This window comes from Ranitomeya variabilis, chromosome 4 (assembly GCF_051348905.1).
Source record: "Ranitomeya variabilis isolate aRanVar5 chromosome 4, aRanVar5.hap1, whole genome shotgun sequence".
NCBI classification, from domain to species: Eukaryota; Metazoa; Chordata; class Amphibia; order Anura; family Dendrobatidae; genus Ranitomeya; species Ranitomeya variabilis.
The window spans coordinates 93,050,079-93,066,829 of NC_135235.1; the positions used below are offsets into that span (position 1 = coordinate 93,050,079).

Here is a 16,751-nt window from a genome sequence, read left to right on the forward strand (position 1 = left end):
GTGTCCTGGTGGTTCTGTAAGTTAAAGACACACTTGCAATCTGCTCGACACATTGAAGTAGCAGATTGGGGTCTTCAAAACTTACTTCTAGCTCTTTAGCTGTGGTCCTGGTGGGCAGCGGCTGTGTCCTGGTGGGCAGTGGCTGTGTCCTGGTGGGCAGCGGCTGTGTCCTGGTGGGCAGCGGCTGTGTCCTGGTGGTTCTGTAAGTTAAAGACACACTTGCAATCTGCTCGACACATTGAAGTAGCAGATTGGGGTCTTCAAAACTTACTTCTAGCTCTTTAGCTGTGGTCCTGGTGGGCAGTGGCTGTGTCCTGGTGGGCAGTGGCTGTGTCCTGGTGGGCAGCGGCTGTGTCCTGGTGGGCAGCGGCTGTGTCCTGGTGGTTCTGTAAGTTAAAGACACACTTGCAATCTGCTCGACACATTGAAGTAGCAGATTGGGGTCTTCAAAACTTACTTCTAGCTCTTTAGCTGTGGTCCTGGTGGGCAGCGGCTGTGTCCTGGTGGGCAGTGGCTGTGTCCTGGTGGGCAGCGGCTGTGTCCTGGTGGGCAGCGGCTGTGTCCTGGTGGTTCTGTAAGTTAAAGACACACTTGCAATCTGCTCGACACATTGAAGTAGCAGATTGGGGTCTTCAAAACTTACTTCTAGCTCTTTAGCTGTGGTCCTGGTGGGCAGCGGCTGTGTCCTGGTGGGCAGTGGCTGTGTCCTGGTGGGCAGCGGCTGTGTCCTGGTGGGCAGCGGCTGTGTCCTGGTGGTTCTGTAAGTTAAAGACACACTTGCAATCTGCTCGACACATTGAAGTAGCAGATTGGGGTCTTCAAAACTTACTTCTAGCTCTTTAGCTGTGGTCCTGGTGGGCAGCGGCTGTGTCCTGGTGGGCAGTGGCTGTGTCCTGGTGGGCAGCGGCTGTGTCCTGGTGGGCAGCGGCTGTGTCCTGGTGGTTCTGTAAGTTAAAGACACACTTGCAATCTGCTCGACACATTGAAGTAGCAGATTGGGGTCTTCAAAACTTACTTCTAGCTCTTTAGCTGTGGTCCTGGTGGGCAGCGGCTGTGTCCTGGTGGGCAGTGGCTGTGTCCTGGTGGGCAGCGGCTGTGTCCTGGTGGGCAGCGGCTGTGTCCTGGTGGTTCTGTAAGTTAAAGACACACTTGCAATCTGCTCGACACATTGAAGTAGCAGATTGGGGTCTTCAAAACTTACTTCTAGCTCTTTAGCTGTGGTCCTGGTGGGCAGCGGCTGTGTCCTGGTGGGCAGTGGCTGTGTCCTGGTGGGCAGCGGCTGTGTCCTGGTGGGCAGCGGCTGTGTCCTGGTGGTTCTGTAAGTTAAAGACACACTTGCAATCTGCTCGACACATTGAAGTAGCAGATTGGGGTCTTCAAAACTTACTTCTAGCTCTTTAGCTGTGGTCCTGGTGGGCAGCGGCTGTGTCCTGGTGGGCAGCGGCTGCGGTCCTGGTTTATCTGTTATATGTATAATGGATCTATAGTTAGACCACCCCCTGAACTAGGTAATGTTCAATGATAAACACCCTACTAAAATGATGTCAGAAATGTTCATACAGGTGAACACCAAAACCCCCCCAAAAAGTTGCACGTTATACCATTCATTTCCATGTCCCAAAAAACAAAATTTTTTAATGTTAACACCATGAAAAAATATATTTGACACATTTTATTTAAAATAAATAACCTCTCCCCCCCCCCAAAAAAAAAAAAAAATACTTTACAGGTTAACCTTTATTAAAAAAAATGAGCCCTCAACCAACCCTGTATTGCATGTGTAACCATTGGTACATACACCAGTTTTAAATTTACCTTTATGAAATAATACTACGGACATTTTTTTAATAAACATTTTATTATAATTTTTTTTTTGCACTTTTTTTTTTAAAAATCACAAGGAGCTGACATGCTCTTTATTTTAAATACAAGTACTTCAACTGCAAATGGTTATAACTGTAATAAAAAAAAATTCAACACTTTTATTAAATAGAAAAACCCCACACTCACACATTCAAACCACAAGCTGCACACCGCTAGACTTTTTTAAAAAACACATCAGATTTTAAAAAAAAAAAAAAAAAAAAAAAAAAATTTAAACCACATGCTGCACAGACCACTATACAGTCAATACATCAGAAAAAGGCAAATAACCAATTATACAGCATGGACAAATGCACATGCCATCAACAAGACGTACCCAAAAAACATGCATGGTATGTGTCCACATTCAGGATCGCATCAGAATTTGGGCAGGATTTCCCATCAGTATTTGTAAGCCAAAACCAGGAGTGTAAAAATTAGGTAAAGTATAATACGAAAACAGGCACACTTTTGCTTTTATCACCCACTCCTGGTTTTGGCGTACAAATACTGATGGAAAATCCTGACCACATCCTGATGCAATCCTGCACATGGACACATACCCTCCCACATGAACAGGCATAAAATTGGCAAAGGCATAATATGGTGCAGGCACATGGTACAAAAGCACACAGCCGTCCAAAAATGCACACATACACATGCACGCACATAGCTTTATGCAAATACACATATGTACAACAAAGGCAGAAAGGTGAAACCAATCAGAAGACGCATACACACACACACATACAAAAGGCTGACAATCCTTTGGCTGAAGCAGCAGGTCTTCACAGTGGCTGGCATCATGGTGGATCTGGACTCTAGCATGGCACTGGCTGGTGCAGGACGATGGCAGGCCTCAGGTTCTCTTCAGGTTTTAAGCTCTTGTTGTAGTCAGTAGTACCTCATACACACAGAAATGCACAGGCACACAGATGCACACTAAAATTGCAATACTCACACTGGCTATGGTGGCTGGAGTCTTGTAGCAGGATGTCTGGAGTCTTGTGGCAGGATGGCTGGAGTCTTGTGGCAGGATGGCTGGAGTCTTGTGGCAGGCTGGCTGCAGTCTTGTGACAGGCTGGCTGGGGTCTTGTGCTTGGCTGGGGTCTTGTGGCAGGCTGGCTCTTGCTGGCAGACTTCTTTGCTTCTCTGTGTCTTGCTGGCATATGTGGGGTTCAAGGCCCAGGCCAGGTTTATATAGATTTGGGGGTGTCTGACCAATTGGCAACAAAATACTTCTTCTGAGCATGCTCAGTGTAAAAAAAACGTATTGCAGCGCTGCATTGCGTCGTACGACGTGTCCCGACGCATCCGTCGCTCATAGGCTTCCATTGCAGCCAACGACGTATGCCGCAGGATGCGTCGCGACACGTTTTTTAGGCGGAGACAAAAAACGTTACAATCTACGTTTTTTTGAGACGACGTGTCGCCAAATTTCGACGCATCCGTCGTAAAACGTACACGACATATGCCAATCCGTCGCCATACGTCGCCAATACAAGTCTATGGGAAAAAAACGCATCCAGCAAAAAGTTTTGCTGGATGCGTTTTTTCTGAAAAAAGACGTTTTGAAACGTAATGCAGTTAACGCTAGTGTGAAAGTAGCCTAAGTGGTGAAAAAAAATTCCAAACTTTGCTAAAAAAAAATAAATAAAAAAAAATAAAATTGCGCCATTTTCCGATACTCGTAGTGTCTCCATTTTTCATGATCTGGGGTCAGTTGAGGGCTTATTTTTTGCGTGCTGAGCTGGCGTTTTAAATGATAGCATTTTGGTGCAGATACGTTCTTTTGATCGCCTGTTATTGCATTTTAGTGCAATGTCGCGGCGACCCAAAAAACGTAATTCTGGCGTTTCTAATTTTTTTCCCACTACGCCATTTAGCGATCAGGTTAATGCTTTTTTTATTGATAGATTGGGCGATTCAGAACGCGGCGATTCCAAATATGTGTAGGTTTGAGGTTTTTTTAATTGATTTATTTTGATTGGGGTGAAAGGGGGGTGATTTAAACTTTTATATATTTTTTATTTTTTTCACATATTTTTTTTACTTTTTTTTTAACTTTTGCCATGCTTCAATAGCCTCCATAGGAGGCTAGAAGCAGGCACCACTCGATCGGCTCTGCTACATAGCAGCGATCTGATGTTCGCTGCTATGTAGCAGAATTGCAGGTGTGCTGTGAGCCCCGACCACAGGGTGGCGCTCACAGCTGCCGGGGATCAGTAACCATAGAGGTCTCAAGGACCTCTATGGTTACTATTCAGAAGCATCGCCGACCTCCGATCATGTGACGGGGGTCGGCGATGCGATCTTTTCCGGCCGCCCGGCCGGAAACGGTAGTTAAATGCCGCTGTCTGCGTTTGACAGCGGCATTTAACTAGTTAATAGGCGCGGGCAGATCGCGATTCTGCCCGCGCCTATTATGGGCACATGTCAGCTGTTCAAAACAGCTGACATGTCCCCGCTTTGATGCGGGCTCACCGCCGGAGCCCTGCATCAAGGCGGGGTATCTGACCTCGGACGTACTATCCCGTCCGAGGTCAGAAAGGGGTTATAGGTGTACATTCGCTTGTTTTTTGTGGGACAAGTTGTACTGTTGAATGACATCACTAATTTTACCATATAGCGTATTGGAAAAGAGGAAAAAATTCCAAGTGTGGTGAAATTGCAAAAAATAGTACAAACAGACATGGGGGCTAGGTGAGGGCTTATTTTTTGCACCCTGAGCTGACGTTTTTATTGATACCATTTTGGAGTAGATATCTTTGGATTGCCTTTTGAAATTGGAGCGGCCCCCAGACGCAGGACGATGGGGTACTCGGTACCGGGTCTCTCGGTTCTAGGAATGTCACGGTGGCCCTGCTAAGGGGCGCCCAATAAAAGGTGTAGGTGATGGGGTAGGTTGCAGTAAATGACGAGGACACAGGGTTGCAGTCTCTTTACCTCTTTACTGAAGGTTTCGGCATCCGCAATCCAGAGTACTGCTAACAGGGCTGGCTGAGACCGGCCGGTCCGGAGGCACATCCAGAGTTCCCTTTGCAGGTGGAAATCAGTAGCCTTCCTACTAGCGCCTGGGTGTTGTAGTACTTCCCTGCTGAGCACCACGGGATAGTCCTCACAACTGTCGTGTATGTTTCTGTCCTTTCTCTCCGTCCCCCAGATGATATGGATAGGACGCACCCGTATGACGGGGTAGGCCTGGAGTTATTTTTATAGGGACCCTAGAGATGCCCCTCTCCCACAATTGCCTCCGTTGTCTTCATTAGGTGTAAAAGGTGAGACAGCCAACCTAAAGTTAACTGCCCTGCCGTAGTTCAAAGTCATGCGTAGAGTCTATTACTTCCTCGGCGTTCCGGCCGCCGGCTACGCGCCTCAGAAGGATGTTGCTGATCTTGGAGCACGACTCCTCCTGGTTCTATCGCCTTTGTGCTGTGATCTCGTTTCTCACTTCTCCACAATATACTTCGCTTCGTGTCCTTTCTTAAGATGCCGCCGCAATGAGGTGCAGGCACGGCTCCGTAACGATCTGTCCTTTTGCTTGGCCACTGTCAGGATCCCACCCCTGACAGGGACCCCCCTGAATCTTCCCAAGTAACCTCTTCTCTCACTAGATGTTACCTGGGCAAAACCCAGTCAGCTTCTCCCTAACTTCCTATCCAACCCCCAGTTTTACCAGAGAGTGAGGAGTGGCCTAATACATAGAACCCTTTGCTCCCCCTGGTGGCCGGAGTGTGAAGTGTAGTGTGTGACTGTGATACCTGGTCAGGTGAACTCCTTTATTAGTGCAATCAGACATACCATCACTCCCCTTAGCGGCAGAGCGACGTTACTGCAACGACCAGGACTCTGGGGCGCTGCAATAGTCTGATCAGATTTACGGTAATTTTGATAGTTTGTACATGTCAGAACGCAGTGATACCAAATGCATGTATTTTTTTTTAGTTGTTTTATTTTGAATGGGGCAAAAGGGTAATTTGAAGTTTGTGTAATTTTTATAATTTTTTTTTTTACACGTTTAACTTTTTACTGACCTCAGTAGTCCCCTTAGGAGACTTGAAACTGTGATCATTGGATTGCTTGTTCTACACAGAGCAGGGCATCACAATCTCTTATGAAAGTGTTCATAGAATATTAACAATGACAGGCATGTGGTCTTCTGCAGACTGTCATGACAACCCATTGGCGACCATGTGACGGGGCGCCGATGGGTGAGACTTTTAACGAACTTCCCGCCGGCGCATCTTAAATGTCGCTGTCAGTGATTGACCGAAACATTTACCTGATTAAAGATTGCGGGTGAATCTCGGATCCACCTGCGACTGTTAGAGGCACATAACAGGTGATCAGATCAGCTGTTATGTACTGCGAAAGATGCGAGCCCGCATCAAAGGCAGGGACATGACCTTGAACGTACATATATGTACAAGGTGGTGAAGGGGTTAAGGATGTGTGCCCACGATGAGATTTGGTGAGTTTTTGACTGCATATTTTTGCTGAGTCAAAACCACAGTGTCTTCTAGCTCAATGGATGAGATTTATAGAAAGCTCATGCCCACTGCTGTGCTACTTTTTGGGCTGCACAGCCTGATAGTATGTTCACCACCATGGTAGCCCTAAATGCCATGAAAGATAGCAGGTCATCTTTGCAGTGACCTTTGAAGACGCTGTGGTACGTATAGTAGTATACAGCGGCAACGCTTGAAAGTCATGGACCCCAATGCAAAATTTCCAACAATGTTCTTTTCATATGGGTAAAGGGACCTTTTGCTCCCCCCCCCCCCCTCCCGCTGCCCCCTCCAGGCTCCGGGTGTGATTGCAAGTCCTGTACTTAATATACTGTAGTTCCCCCCCCCCCGGCAGTATAAGATAGCTGTGGACTCGATAAATATTAGAGCATTTTGTGATGTAGTGATTGGCAATCACAATCACTAGGAATAATAATAATAAAGCCTGACATTGAGCTCTATGTATTTCCTCATGTATTCCTTAAATTGTGTAACGGTCACGCTTCATTGTTGCATCCATTACAAACGTTGTCTGTTGACTTTGGCTTACATCTGGCATTTGTATTTGCTTAGTGGTGACAGTGCCTGTTATCACAGAAGATGAACAGGTAAAATCTAAAGATTTATCCAAGAAGCTTTTTATTGCTCCAAGGTCTGCAAGCTGCTCAGATGAGAAGTTTATATTGGGAAATTGCTTGATAGGCAATAATTTCCTAGTATGCAAGCACAGCTTAAGGAAAAGGAGATTTGTGAAATAATTCTTTATGGTGTACATGCTGCAAAACCTGTGCTTATCGTCCCATGACGTAACCATTCTACAGGTAGAGCATAAAATAGGTAATGATCCTAAATACTAAGTAAAGTATTAGGGATTGCATACCCAGAAATTCCCTAATATACTGCACTTTCATTATCAGTGGCTCAGTGGTTAGCACTGTAGCCTTGCAGCCCTGGGGTCCTGGGTTCAAGTCCCACTAACATCTACAAGGAGGTTGTATGTTCTTCCTGGGCTTGTGTGAGTTTCCGCCGGGTTCTCCCGTTTCCTCCCACAATCCAAAGACATACTGATAAGGAATCTAGATTGTGAGCCCCAATGGGTACAGCATACCTCCCAACTTTTATAGAAGGCAAAAAGGGACAAAGTTTGCGGCGTGCTGCGTGCACCGTGTCAAATTTTAGGCCACAACTCTGACCACATCCATTTCACAACTAGTCACACCCATATCCACTCCCCAGCCACACCCATTTAGCACTGCTGATCACACTGTTTCATAAACAAAAAAATATGGCCACACAGTGCTCCATTCTGTATAATGCCACACATAATGCTCCATACTGTATAATGAGCCCCACATGATGCTCCATACTGTATAATGGTCAAACATGCTCCATACTGTATAATGGCCACACATGCTCCATAGTGTATAATAGCCACACATGATGATCCATACTTTATAATGGCCACACATGATGCTCCTTACTGTATAATGGCCACACATGATGCTCTATACTGTATAATGGCCACACAGTGCTCCATACTGTATAATGGCCCCACATGATGCTCCATACTGTATAATAGCCACACATGATGCTCCATACTGTATAATAGCCACACATGCTCCATACTGTATAATGGCCACACATGATGCTCCATACTGTATAATGGCCACACATGATGCTCCATACTGTATAATGGCAACACATAGTGCTCCATACTGCATAATGGCCACACATGCTCCATACTGTATAATGGCCCCACATAATGCTCCATACTCTATAATGGTCACACATGATGCTCCATACTGTTTAATAGCCACACATGATGCTCCATACTGTATAATGGCCCCACATGATGCTCCATACTGTATAATGGCCCCACTTGATGCTCCATACTGGATAATGGCCCCACATAATGCTCCATACAGTATAATGGCCCCACATGATGCTCCATACTGTATAATGGCCACACATGATGCTCCATACTGTATAATGGCCACACATGATGCTCCATACTGTATAATGGCCACACATGATGCTCCATACTGGATAATGGACCCACATGATGCTCAATACTGTATAATGGCCACACATGATGCTCCATACTGTATAATGGCCATGAAGCACCCCAGAGTCCTGGTTGTTGCAGTAATGTCACTCTTCCACCAGGGGGAGTGATATTATGTCTGATGGTACTAAAGGAGTTCATCTTTCCAGGTATCACAAAACAGACACCACACTTCACACTCCAGTCCACCAGGGGGAGCCTATCTGTTGTGAATTCCATTCTGGAGCTCCCTCCTGTGGTTGCTAATGGTATTTTTGTGAGTTCTGCCCTTGGGCTCCCTCTGGTGGTTTCGAGTGGAACTGCTGCTCCTTTAGGTAGCTGTGGCAGCTGCCTTCACTAATCGCCTTGCCTGGGTTTGTTATTTAAACCTGTTCTGGGCTTTAGTTCATGCCAGCTGTCAATGTTCTTTGGTTGGATTTGGTTCTCTCCTTGGATTTCTCATATGGCCTGTCCTTGTCAGCAAAAGATAAGTTTTTGCTAGTTTTGTTTGTCCATTTGCTTGGACTCTATTGCTTTGCAAATATGTCTCTTTTTGTCCAGCTTGTCACTATGTCATATTCAGGCTAGCTGGAAGCTCTGGGAAAGCAGATTTGCCCCTCCACACCATGAGTCGGTGTGGAGTTCATTTTTGTAAACTCTGCATGGATTTTGTAGTTTTTAATACTGACCGCACAGTATCCTTTTCTCTCTGTCTATCAAGTTAGTATTGGCCTCCTTTGCTGAAATCTGATTTCATTTCTGTGTACGTCATTTCCCTCTTCACTCACAGTCAATATTTGTGGGGGGCTGTCTTTCCTTTTGGGGTTTTCTCTGAGGCAAGATAGCTTTCTATTTCCTTCTTTAGGGGTAGTTAGTTCTTAGGCTGTGAAGAGGTGTCTAGGGAGAGTCATGAACATCCCACGGCTATTACTAGTGTTGTTGTTAGGATTAGGGACTGCGGTCAGTAGAGATACCACCTTCTCAGAGCTCGTCCCATGTTGCGTTTTAGCCACCAGGTCATATCAGTGTGGCCTCTTAACCACCAGGTCATAACAGTACAGCTGGCCACAAATGTGTTAAATGCATCTCAAAAGAGGGAAAAGAAAGTTCTGAGCCATTTTTTTTTCCTTTGCAGCTTGTTTTGTCTTTTTTTTTCCCTTAATCTCTGGGTGGTTCAGGATTTTGGTGCTGATATGGAGGTTCAGGGTCTGTCCTTGCGCGTGGATCAACTCGCTGCAAGGGTACAGAGTATCCAAGATTATGTTGTCCAGACTCCGGTATTAGAGCCTAGAATTCCTATTCCTGATTTGTTTTCTGGGGATAGATCTAAATTTTTGAACTTTAAAAATAATTGCAGATTGTTTTTTGCTCTGAGACCCCGTTCCTCTGGTGACCCCATTCAGCAGGTGAAGATTGTTATTTCTTTGCTGCGTGGTGACCCGCAGGACTGGGCATTCTCCCTTGAGCCAGGAAATCCTGCATTGCTCAATATTGACGCATTTTTTCAAGCGCTCGGATTGCTGTATGACGAGCCTAATTCTGTGGATCAGGCAGAAAAAACTTTGCTGGCTCTGTGTCAGGGTCAGGAAGCAGCAGAAGTATACTGCCAGAAATTTAGAAAGTGGTCTGTGCTCACAAAATGGAATGAGTATGCCCTGGCAGCGATTTTCAGAAAGGGTCTTTCTGAAGCCCTTAAAGATGTTATGGTGGGGTTTCCTACGCCTGCTGGTCTGAATGAGTCAATGTCTTTGGCCATTCAGATTGATCGGCGCTTGCGCGAGCGCAAGGTGGTGCACCATATGGCAGTGTCCTCTGAGCAGAGTCCTGAGCCTATGCAATGTGATAGGATTTTGACTAGAGCAGAAAGGCAGAAATTCAGATGTCAGAATGGCCTGTGTTTTTACTGTGGTGATTCTGCTCATGCTATTTCTGATTGCCCTAAGCGTACTAAGAGGGTCCCTAGGTCTGTTACCATTAGTATTGTACAGCCTAAATTTATCTTGTCTGTTACCCTGATTTGCTCATTGTCGTCCTTTTCTGTTATGGCATTTGTGGATTCTGGCGCTGCCCTGAACTTAATGGACCTGGAATTTGCCAAGCGCTGTGGTTTTTCCTTGGAGCCTTTGCAGAGTCCTATTCCCTTAAGGGGGATTGATGCTACGCCATTGGCCAAGAATAAACCTCAGTACTGGACACAGTTAACCATGTACATGGCTCCAGCACATCAGGAAAATATTCGCTTTTTGGTGTTGCATAATTTGCATGATGATGTTGTGCTGGGTTTTCCATGGTTACAGGTACATAATCCAGTGCTGGATTGGAGATCTATGTCTGTAACTGGTTGGGGTTGTCAGGGGATACATAGTGATATTCCTTTGATGTCCATTTCCTCGTCCCCTTCTTCTGAAGTTCCTGAGTTTTTGTCGGATTTCCAGGATATATTTGATGAGCCCAAGTCCAGTTCCCTGCCTCCTCATAGGGACTGCGATTGTGCCATTAATTTGATTCCTGGCTGTAAGTTCCCTAAGGGCTGACTTTTCAATCTGTCTGTGCCAGAGCATGTCGCTATGCGGAGTTATGTAAAGGAGTCCTTGGAGAAGGGGCATATTCGCCCGTCTTCGTCACCATTGGGAGCGGGATTTTTCTTTGTTGCCAAGAAGGATGGCTCCTTGAGACCCTGTATAGATTATCGCCTTCTCAATAGGATCACTGTCAAATTCCAGTACCCTTTACCTTTACTTTCTGATTTGTTTGCTCGGATTAAGGGTGCCAGTTGGTTTACTAAAATCGACCTTCTAGGGGCGTATAATCTCGTGCGTATTAAACAAGGTGATGAATGGAAAACAGCATCTAATACGCCCAAAGGCCATTTTGAATATCTTGTGATGCCATTCGGGCTCTCTAATGCTCCATCGGTATTTCAGTCCTTTATGCATGATATCTTCCGGAATTAACTGGATAAATTCATGATTGTGTATTTGGATGATATTTTGTTTTTTTCTGATGATTGGGAGTCTCATGTGGAACAGGTCAGGATGGTATTTCAGGTCCTTCGTGCTAATGCGTTGTTTGTGAAGGGGTCTAAGTGCCTCTTTGGAGTTCAGAAGGTTTCTTTTTTGGGTTTCATTTTTTCTCCCTCGGCTATTGAAATGGACCCTGTTAAAGTCCAGGCCATTCACGATTGGACTCAACCTACATCTGTAAAGAGCCTTCAGAAATTTTTGGGCTTTGCCAATTTTTATCGCCGCTTTATTGCTAATTTTTCTAGTGTGGTGAAGCCTCTGACCGATTTGACGAGGAAGGGCGCTGATGTGATGAATTGGTCCTCTGCGGCTGTTGAGGCCTTTCAGGAGCTTAAACGTCGTTTTACTTCTGCCCCTGTGTTGCGTCAGCCCAGGGCTGCCACTAGGGATTTCAGGGCCCCATACTGTCAAAATTTCGGGGCCCCCCCTCAAAACTCCGCCCAGGCTCCACCCCCAGTTCCACCTTCACCCTAGCTCCGCCTCCACCCATCGAACCTTCCACAGTCCCACCGCCCACTCTTGGAAAAACTCCACTTCTGCACCACGTCTTCACCAATCACACATTAACACCATATCACATACATAGCCATCAGCTTTTGTTTTGACCAAAAGATTTTTTAAGCTGCCACCACGACAAGGTAGACTCTTGATCTAACTAGAGGAATCTGACTAGTGGAACCATTGGTGAATATCATTCTGCACTTGGGATGGGCCGCGGGTCTCCTGACATGAACTCAGCAGCCTCATAGCATGCATGAGGATGCTGGTTAGAAGATCGGCGCCCGATCCATGCACTGCTGTGTGAGCGCAGACCGATTTCCCCCTTTCAAACATTACGCTGCCATAATAATAAAGATGCTTCCCAATCATATATACTCACTTGCATCAATAATTCTCCACCCCACTTCCCAACCCCAACCAAAACTTATAAGTTACTGGATGATCCTGAGCTGCTGCCTGATGTTCTGGGCATTAGGTTTTGCAGCAGGTCAGGATCATCCAGTAACCATATATACATTGCTGTTGGGGAGTGGAAGGGGGAGGGGGAAGAAATGATTGTATCATACAAACACGTACTGAAATGGTGGACAAAAATACATGGACTTGTTATTTACTCACACAGCTGATGTTGCCACAGCGCGCACCACCCAGTCAAGAAGAATCTAATGGTCACCTCAGTCTGCCCACCGCTGCCGCCTCAGCCTGCCCACCAAATAAATGGAAACAGTATATTATTGCATATATAATCACCTATTATGCAAAACTAAAAAATATCTTTATTGGTATTTATTAAAAATCTATAAAGTGTAGAACATAAATACACCTCAAAACTTAAAGGAAACCTGTCACCCCCAAAATGGCTGGCGAGGTAAGCTCACCGGCATCAGGGGCTTATCTACAGCATTCTGTAATGCTGTAGATAAGCCCCCGATGTTACCTGAAAGAGGAGAAAAAGAGGTTATATTATACTCACCCAGGGGCGGTCCCGGTGCTGGTCCGGTCGGATGGGTGTCTCCGGTCCGCTCCGGCGCCTCCCATCTTCATTCCATGACGTCCTCTTCGGGTCTTTACGCCGCGCTCTGGCGCAGGCGTACTTTGTCTGCCCTGTTGAGGGCAGAGCAAAGTACTGCAGTGAGCAGGCGCTGGGCCTCTCTGACCTTTCTGGCGCCTGCGCACTGCAGTACTTTGCTCTGCCTTGAACAGGGCAGACAAAGTACGCCTGCGCCGGAGCCGCGGCGTAAAGACCCGAAGAGGACGTCATGGAATGAAGATGGGAGGCACCGGAGCGGACCGGAGACACCCATCCGACCGGACCAGCACCGGGACCGCCCCTGGGTGAGTATAATATAACGTCTTTTTCTCCTCTTTCAGGTAACATTGGGGGCTTATCTACAGCATTACAGAATGCTGTAGATAAGCCCCTGATGCAGGTGAGCTTACCTCACCAGCCATTTTGGGGGTGACAGGTTCCCTTTAACTCAAAGTGATCGTATAAAAAATAAAAAGTAGTCAACAGTAAAGGGGAGATCACCCCATTTATTTACTACCCAGGTTAAAACGATTAATCTACAATCCCCCCAGTTTTAAGCGTGCCCTAAAAACGCATTTGTTCAGATTGGCCTACCGCCTCAATGCATTAACCTAACGATCCCTGTGTTGCCCATTCAAAAAATGTAAACCATAATCAGGCTCCTCGCATCGTGTTCTCATACACTTTATGCAGTTAATAGCCCTCTGTGTCTGTACTGCTACATACTTAGGCTGATAACTGTTCATGCAGCTTTACATGAACACCCGAGCCTTACACTATGGCTGGTCCAAATAACTAAAGCAATTGTTACCATCCACCTCTCGCGTCTCCCCTTTTCCTATAGATTGTACCTTGTAAGCAGCAGGGCCCTCATTCCTATTGGTATCTGTTTTGATTTGTGTTTATTGTTATGCTGTAATGTCTATTGTCTGTACAAGTCCCCTCTATGATGTAAAGTGCTGTGGAGTATGTTGGTGCTATATAAATAAGAATTATTATTATTTATTTTACTTACTTTTATAGCACCGTTAATTCCACAACTCTTTACAATTGTCAACTATTCTTGTTTGCTACCTGTTTGCAGAGGTTGGCACCCTCTTGAAACGCATCGTCGACTAGCCCTGGTTGTCCTCGCCGTCTCCACGGCCTCCCCGCAGCAGATTCCTCCAGCGGAATGCAGATTCACCCTAGCAGCCTCCACCAATGGGACGCAGACTCCCCGCAACAGATTCCCCCTGCAGAACGCAGACTCACCCTAGCAATCTCCACCTGCTGGTTGCACACTCCCCTTTGCACCCTTCCCCTACTAGCCTCCCCTCACTCCACTGAGCAGCCTCCCCTCACCCTGTTGGACGCGGCCCCCAGTTCCCACTAGCCTCGCCCTGAGCCCTGTAGGATGTGGCCCCAGTCCATGACTGGCTGCCACATCCAACAGGGCCCAGGGAAGGCTAGAGGACTGCAGGGCAAAGGGGGAGGCTAGTGGGGACTGGGGGCTGCAGGGCCCAGGGGGAGGCTAGTGGGGACTTGGGGCTGCAGGGCCCAGGGGGAGGCTAGAGGGCTGCAGGGCCCAGGGGGAGGCTAGTGGGGACTTGCGGCTGCAGGGCCCAGGGGGGAGGCTACTGGGGGCTGCAGAGTCCAGCGGGAGGCTAGTGGGACTGGGGGCTGCAGGGCCCAGGGGGAGGCGAGTGGGACTGGGGGCTGCAGGGCCCAGGGGGAGGCTAGTGGGGACTTGGGGCTGCAGGCCCAGGGGGAGGCTAGAGGGCTGCAGGGCCCAGGGGGAGGCTAGTGGGGACTTGGGGCTGCAGGGCCCAGGGGGGAGGCTACTGGGGGCTGCAGAGTCCAGCGGGAGGCTAGTGGGACTGGGGGCTGCAGGGCCCAGGGGGAGGCTAGTGGGACTGGGGGCTGCAGTGCCCAGGGGGAGGCTAGTGGGGGCTGCAGGGCCCAGAGGGGAGGCTAGTGGGGACTGGGGGCTGCAGGGCCCAGGGGGAGGCTAGAGGGGACTGGGGGCTGCAGGGGGAGACTAGTGGGGACTGGGGGCTTCAGGGCCCAGGGGGAGGCTAGAGGGCTGCAGGGTCCAGGGGGAGGCTAGAGGGACTGGGGGCTGCAGGGCCCAGAGGGGAGGCTAGTGGAGACTGGAGGTTGCATGGTCCAGGGGGAGGCTAGTGGGGACTGCAGGGTCCAGGGGGAGGCAGCAGCTAGAGGGGGCTGCAGGGCCCAGGGGGGTGGCTAGTGGGGGCTGCAGGGCCCCGAGGGGAGACTGGTTGGGGCTGGGGGCTGCATGGTCCAGGGGGAGACTAGTGGGACTGGGGGCTGCAGGCTGCAGGGCTCAGAGGGGAGGATAGTGGGGACTGGAGGTTGCATGGTCCAGGTGGAGGCTCGGGGGGTACTGGGGGGTTGCGGGGTCCAGGGGGAGGCAGCGGCTAGTGGGGGCTGCAGGGCCCAGGGGGGTGGATGGTGGGGGCTGCAGGGCCCAGGGGGGAGGCTGGTGGGGGCTGCAGGGCCCAGGGGGGAGGCTGGTGGGGGCTGCAGGGCCCCAAGGGGAGACTGGTGGGGGCTGCATGGTCCAGGGGGAGGCAGTGGCTAGTGGGGGCTGCAGGGCCCAGGGGGGAGGCTGGTGGGGGCTGGGGGCTGCATGGTCCAGGGGGAGGCTAGTGGGACTGGGGGCTGCAGGGGGGCCCAGAGGGGAGGCTAGTGGGGACTGGTGGTTGCATGGTCCAGGGGGAGGCAGCGGCTAGTGGGGGCTGCAGGGCCCAGGGGGAGGCTAGTGGGGGCTGGCAGTCCCACTCTCCACTATCCTCCCACTGAACTCTGTTGGATGCAGCCCCCACTCGCCTTCCCTCATCAGCCACATGCTGCCAGGCGCAGCCACCTGAAGCCTCATCTGCTCATGAGACTCAGAGAGACTGGCCGCAGTGCACTCTCCTTACTTACTCTGCCTGCCTGACAGCCCGCTGCCTCCCCCTCCTCCTCAGCCTACTTATCAGCCGACACCTGGCACATCGCACGCTGCTCTGCTCAGAATGAATGAGGAAATGCGAGCAGGAGCAGCGTGATGTCAGGACCATGATGCACCCGGCCGGTCTTAACTTAAAGGTACAGCGCCCATTTTCGTCCGCCCGATGCATTAACAACACTGTAGGTGTATCTTTAAATCACCACAGTGTTGTTATGCATGGGGCGGTTAGCAGAAGCAGAACACAGAACAAAATGTCCAGGGGCCCGATGAACAGAAACAAAGAGAAGGGGGCCCGAGCGGATTGACCTGCCAGCGTGTTCGGGCCCCCCTTTTTGCCTCTGACCACCGGGCCCCATACTGCAGTAATGGCTGTCAGGCCCTGATGGCGGCCCTGCGTCAGCCAGATGTTTCTCTCCCTTTTCAGGTTGAGGTTGATGCTTCTGAGATTGGGGCAGGGGCCGTTTTGTCTCAGAGAAATTCTGATGGCTCTTTGATGAAACCATGTGCTTTCTTCTCCAGAAAGTTTTCGCCTGCTGAGCGTAATTATGATGTCGGCAATCGGGAGTTGTTGGCTATGAAGTGGGCATTTGAGGAGTGGTGACATTGGCTTGAAGGAGCCAAGCATCGCGTGGTGGTCTTGACTGATCATAAGAATCTGATTTACCTCGAGTCTGCTAAGCGGTTGAATCCTAGACAAGCTCGGTGGTCTCTATTTTTCTCACGTTTTGATTTTGTGGTCTCGTATATTCCGGGATCTAAGAATGTGAAGGCTGATGCCCTTTCTAGGAGTTTTTTGCCTGATTCTCCGGGAGTTCTTGAGCCGGCT

The 16,751-nt window shown here is 48.8% G+C and overlaps 1 protein-coding gene across 5 annotated transcripts in view; it reads left to right on the forward strand.

Annotated features, from left to right (window-relative positions):
• Positions 1 to 16,751, forward strand: part of STAMBPL1 (STAM binding protein like 1) — a 129,273-nt gene that overhangs the window by 31,231 nt on the left and 81,291 nt on the right. The window lies entirely within an intron of this gene.